The following is a 6,000-nucleotide window of genomic DNA, read 5'->3' as shown; positions in this document are numbered from 1 at the left end:
ACAAGGTGTGGATGTGTGAAGTTTAACGTATGATTTTACAAGGTGTGGATGTGTGAAGTTTAATGTATGATTTTACAAGGTGTGGATGTGTGAAGTTTAACGTATGATTTTACAAGGTATTGTAGTGTGAAGTTTAACGTATGATGTTACAAGGTGTGGATGTGTGAAGTTTAATGTATGATTTTACAAGGTGTGGATGTGTGAAGTTTAACATATGATTTTACAAGGTGTGGATGTGTGAAGTTTAACGTATGATTTTACAAGGTGTGGATGTGTGAAGTTTAATGTATGATTTTACAAGGTGTGGATGTGTGAAGTTTAATGTATGATTTTACAAGGTGTGGATGTGTGAAGTTTAATGTATGATTTTACAAGGTGTGGATGTGTGAAGTTTAATGTATGATTTTACAAGGTGTGGATGTGTGAAGTTTAATGTATGATTTTACAAGGTGTAGATGTGTGAAGTTTAACGTATGATTTTACAAGGTGTGGATGTGTGAAGTTTAACGTATGATTGACAAGGTGTGGATGTGTGAAGTTTAACGTATGATTTTACAAGGTGTGGATGTGTGAAGTTTAACGTATGATTTTACAAGGTGTGGATGTGTGAAGTTTAATGTATGATTTTACAAGGTATGGATGTGTGAAGTTTAATGTATGATTTTACAAGGTGTGGATGTGTGAAGTTTAACGTATGATTTTACAAGGTGTGGATGTGTGAAGTTTAATGTATGATTTTACAAGGTATGGATGTGTGAAGTTTAAAGTATGATTTTACAAGGTGTGGATGTGTGAAGTTTAATGTATGACTTTACAAGGTGTGGATGTGTGAAGTTTAACGTATGATTTTACAAGGTGTGAATGTGTGAAGTTTAATGTATGACTTTACAAGGTGTGGATGTGAGAAGTTTAATGTATGATTTACAAGGTGTGGATGTGTGAAGTTTAATGTATGATTTTACAAGGTATGGATGTGTGAAGTTTAATGTATGATTTTACAAGGTGTGGAGGTGTGAAGTTAAATGTATGATTTTACAAGGTGTGGAGGTGTGAAGTTTAATGTATGACTTTACAAGGTGTGGATGTGTGAAGTTTAATGTATGATTTTACAAGGTATGGATGTGTGAAGTTTAATGTATGAGTTTACAAGGTGTGGATGTGTCGAGTTAAATGTATGATTTTACAAGGTGTGGATGTGTGAAGTTTAATGTATGATTTTACAAGGTGTGGATGTGTCGAGTTAAATGTATGATTTTACAAGGTGTGGATGTGTGAAGTTTAACGTATGATTTTACAAGGTATTGTAGTGTGAAGTTTAACGTATGATGTTACAAGGTGTGGATGTGTGAAGTTTAATGTATGATTTTACAAGGTGTGGATGTGTGAAGTTTAACATATGATTTTACAAGGTGTGGATGTGTGAAGTTTAACGTATGATTTTACAAGGTGTGGATGTGTGAAGTTTAATGTATGATTTTACAAGGTGTGGATGTGTGAAGTTTAATGTATGATTTTACAAGGTGTGGATGTGTGAAGTTTAATGTATGATTTTACAAGGTGTGGATGTGTGAAGTTTAAAGCATGATTTTACAAGGTGTGGATGTGTGAAGTTTAATGTATGATTTTACAAGGTGTGGATGTGTGAAGTTTAACGTATGATTTACAAGGTGTGGATGTGTGAAGTTTAATGTATGATTTTACAAGGTGTAGATGTGTGAAGTTTAATGTATGATTTTACAAGGTGTGGATGTGTGAAGTTTAATGTATAATTTTACAAGGTGTGGATGTGTGAAGTTTAACGTATGATTTTATAAGGTGTGGATGTGTGAAGTTTAACGTATGATTGACAAGGTGTGGATGTGTGAAGTTTAACGTATGATTTTACAAGGTGTGGATGTGTGAAGTTTAATGTATGATTTTACAATGTGTGGATGTGTGAAGTTAAATGTATGATTTTACAAGGTGTGGATGTGTGAAGTTTAGTAACCACGAACTAGATCCAACTAGGACAACCGTGAAATATTTGCCCCGTGAAATTTAACAACCATACAGTAATCACTTCAAATAAGTGATGGTTTCTATGACAACTTATACTCAAAATGTGATGTAACCAGTTTATTCATCTGGTGACGTCAGACATTTAGAACATAATTATATATATTGTATTTATCAATATTAACACGTGACAATAATAACATATAACATTGTATTATGTTTCCGATTGAAATAACTTTATTATGATGATGACATAAAAATATAATACATATTCAAACAGTAAATAGACAGCTCTCTACATCTTGATTAGTCACCCTAAAACTACATGAGTGCACATTTCAGGCAACATGTTTTTTTTCCTTAGAGATATCGAGCATGTTTTCCTAATTCAATGATTTTTAATTGTAAAGTTTTGTTTCTTTAAATGATTTTATCGCCCCGTGAAAACCTTTTTGTTCATTTGAAACGATCTGACAAATAGATAGACACAATATATTAATATGCTGTTTCATTTCTAATAAAAGTGATTTTTTGATATTGGAATTGTTTATTGGAAAACATCAATCAGGGTCTTTTTAATTTAAATAAAAACAACATAAATATATTAGAGCATGCATTCTTGTGGATTTTTCAATGTCAGAAATATTTTGATGATAATCTTCTAGAAAGGAAAATATGCACCATTACTATAAAAAAAGACTTAATTACATTTTTACCAGTGAAATATCACAAATTATGAACTTGATAGAATCATAATTCAATACATTATATCACACTTGTTAAATATATGTGATATTTAATGGGAAACCTTTCAATATTCCTCTATATATAATTACTTTTTCTAGAGTGATGAGCAATATTTGTGTAGGGGATAAGTGAGGTTTCAAATGCTGTATAACATATGATCAATTTGATTGTACATACAATATATTTAGTATAAAACAGAAGTTTGAGGATCTTGAGGATCTGTTTAATACAACTCAAGTATTTCAACATTCTTTACAAGTCCAATCTCAATTAAAAAGTATCATACCAATTTGTTTTCTTGTGCAAATATTTCCCATCACAGATATTTTCCTATCATAGATTTCCTGTATTAAGCCCTGGAATCAAACTTTGCCTCAAAGCAGTGAAATGGTTTATTGCAGCACAATTAATTGGTATTTATTTCAGAATATAGAGATGTATCTTATTAAAATGTTTTCACTAAAGTGCTCTAGTTTGGATGTGATATTTTTTCTATATTACAAATTCACAAAATAAGGTTTTACAGTACAAATCTTATGCAATATATTCCTCATATAATAAACATTAGCAGTAGATTTCACAGCCAAGCTGTTCATATATCACAGTCTATACATTCATTTTTTTTAAATATATATTCATACAAAAATTATAAGTATAAAAAATCAACACATTCTCTAAATGTTTTGTACCTTTTAGGGTAAGCTCTGTGACCTCAAGTCAGTTAAGAAGTACTGCATTTATTCATAACAAACACTGGGGTCAACATATCAACTTCAACCCAGAGTAGGTGGTTGGCTTATTAACAGATAATGAAATAGCACTACTGGTGCCTTTACTGAACTGCATTAGACATCAGCAGGCAAATTACCAGAAATGACATTTGTTATATACCAACCATATAAAATATAAACAAATTACACAAAAATACAGAATTGCAAAAGATAATGCTTTATGAGGGAATTGCAAAAAGTAAAATTAACACCATCAATTTCGCCTCAAGTTTATTAACTTTAATATCGATTAAAGGGACACCACGGTAAAAACGTTGTTATTTTCATTAAATGTACGTGTTTTGTTCCTTTCAAGTTGTTTCTGTGCTATCCCAATATTCACAGTCAATCCCTATGTCCAGCTTGACCACTCGATTTAGATTTTCGTGCAGAAATCATTTTTAAATCATCATGTGACTGTTTCGAAATTGAGGCATGTTCAAGTTTAAAAGTCGAAATACTCCATCTGGGTTAGTTGGATAACGATATTATACAGTGATTTAAATGTTAAATAACACATTCTGTATATATTCCGGCACAAATATGTATGTGTAGATAAGTGTAAACACTGTACATATACTATAGTGACAGTAGCGATGTACTGGTACAGACTTATCAATATTACCGAGTTTGTGTAAATATTACTGAGTTTGTGTAAATATTACCGAGTTTCTTCTTATGGCCTACTTTCCAGCAATCAAGTAGAATACGAGCAGCATCTGTATTACTGCTGTTTTCATGTTTGAACTGTTCCAATCTATTGTACTGCTTCCCCAGTGTAATTCTAGGATTGTCTTTGACCCGTTTGCCCATTATTCTCTTTATTGCGGAAGCTGTTATCGTTTTCAACCGCAGTCAATTCACATTGGAAGCCATTTTTGTTTTCAGGTGTTTTAGTTTGCTGTGCGCATGCGTTTTATCGTGTATGTCACAAAATTAACATATCCAGACTATTGATCAACGAATTGTGATAACCTTTTTATAATTAATAATTGATGGGTTTTTTATGTACATATATCATCAAATTCGAATGGTTATTTTTCATAGGGTTATTTTTTTTAAAGATATACCCAATAATATGAAAAAATAAGAAATAAAAATGGGGTTACCGTGATGTCCCTTTAATTAAGTGCATGTTTGAGCTCAGCCTGAGGTCTCATTACAAACAAGTATACTAAGGCAAATCTTGAGTTTGAAAATATCTTTCTGGCTGATGCACTGATTTGTTTTATTATTGGCAAATCACAATTAATTTCTCTCACATTAATTTCTCTTCTCATTCAGAATTATATTATAAGCTGATTTGTTCAATAATTTACATCAACTGAACATTTGTTTACCTTCAGTTGTACAAAATTAACAAGATCATGAAAAAGTGTATAAGTTAACTAGGTATTGTATACAAGACACACAAGATACTAGCACCTTTTGATAATTGTATGTTTTGCAGTTCCACAACCAATTCTGCCTCACAATCCAGAGGAAGGGAGTTGTATCAAACTGCTAAGATAGGCTCCCAAGCTCTACCAGAAGAGCTTGATAATATGCGATAAATATTATTACTATTTTTAGTAGAAGTAATGAAATAACTAAGTAAGATTACCTATATATATATATATATATACTCTCGTTTACGTTTACACACTCCCTCCTTCGCGGAAGACAACCACAACGCAGCTAGTTCTTTAGCTCCGAGGAAGCCTCTCAATCTCCTGTATCTTTCATTTGGAGTGGTCACCGGCACCATGTCTGTAAAAGGAAGAAATATATACATTCCCTGCCCGTGCCAAGCTGCAATCTAGCGACCTCTCGCTCTCGAGGCAACTTTCAGCTAGTCTGAGCTAGTATTATGGATTTAACTTGTTTCGCAATTGTTGTAAATGAAAAAAGTTTACATTTTTTGTGTGGTCTATACTCCCCACTTTTACAATAACACACTATCTTAGCCACATTGTGTACATATTGCTAATTGGGTTCATTTTCGTTACGTTACCATGGATATTGCTGATCCATTACATCTGGCACAGAAGAATCGTCAATTATCAATATGTGTAAATAGCATTATAGAACTTCTCACTTATTCACAGCACATACAATGCATTGACTCATCTTTTTTTCAAACATGGCGGTAGCAAGAAATCATTTGGCTTACCATATGGTACTGTTTGGATTAAATTAATTCTTTAATTGGTCCCTATTTGACAGATTGAAGTCCAGCTGTTAGGTACATATATTTTACTGGAATTAACATTTCCAAAAATAATGACTTTCGGAGTTTAAGGTAAAGTGAGGAACAAAATGGGTTAAGGTGTCCCGAAGTATGAGGGAAGTGAAATTGTCTACAAGATCACAAAACGTCTCTGCAGCACACCATCAGCCGCTCTAATGCTAAGGACAAAGCTTGAAAACAATTTTGAGCGAACAAAGAAGTAAGATCAGCATACGTTTCAAATTAACAAATAAAACACTTCTGTCATTGTTTTTGCAG

The sequence above is a fragment of the Pecten maximus genome, chromosome 18 (genome assembly GCF_902652985.1).
Source record: "Pecten maximus chromosome 18, xPecMax1.1, whole genome shotgun sequence".
Classification (NCBI taxonomy): domain Eukaryota; kingdom Metazoa; phylum Mollusca; class Bivalvia; order Pectinida; family Pectinidae; genus Pecten; species Pecten maximus.
The sequence above is the reverse complement of the archived record's forward strand: the minus strand, read 5'-3'. Positions refer to the sequence as shown.